The following is a 610-nucleotide window of genomic DNA, read 5'->3' on the forward strand; positions in this document are numbered from 1 at the left end:
TATTCTTAGGAGTTTTTTTTGAAAAACCAAACACAGAGTTCAGGATACGGACTGTCAAATCCTCTTCATCGTATCCGAGTATCAAAATCATCACACTACTCAAAACCTGGGTATTTTCAGAAGTTATTTTTCTAATAGGCTGTTTAGTTTTTAAACAATGACTTAAGTTTGACTCTCCTGCATTAATTTACAATAGCCGTGCTTAATTCGAAATTATAAAAAGTCCTGTGTTAAGAATTTTCCAGCCAGCCAGCTGTGTTTGTTAAAAACAACAAAAAATAAACACTGCCTCACGTGTAGCCAGCGCAGATCAGAACTAACTCCAGAGCGTTGTGTTCTCCAGATCAGAACTAACTTTAGGCTTGTGTTCCAGCGCTGAGGGTCTACATCCCTGCTGAGAGGAGCCACCACACTTCGAGAGTATATATAACCCGGCACATGGAAAAGCCCCAGGTAAGAGCCACGTTAAAAGCTTTATTTTGGTCTGAGAGTGTATTTTTTTTTTTTAAGAAGGAGTTTTCTTAACAAGGAACTACTAAAATATGTGGCATTACTCTTTCACCTTTCTTACACCAGGGCAGTCAAGGTGTTCGAATGCCATTCCTGCTAC

The sequence above is a fragment of the Eurypyga helias genome, unplaced genomic scaffold, assembly GCF_000690775.1.
Source record: "Eurypyga helias isolate BGI_N326 unplaced genomic scaffold, ASM69077v1 scaffold19109, whole genome shotgun sequence".
Taxonomy (NCBI): domain Eukaryota; kingdom Metazoa; phylum Chordata; class Aves; order Eurypygiformes; family Eurypygidae; genus Eurypyga; species Eurypyga helias.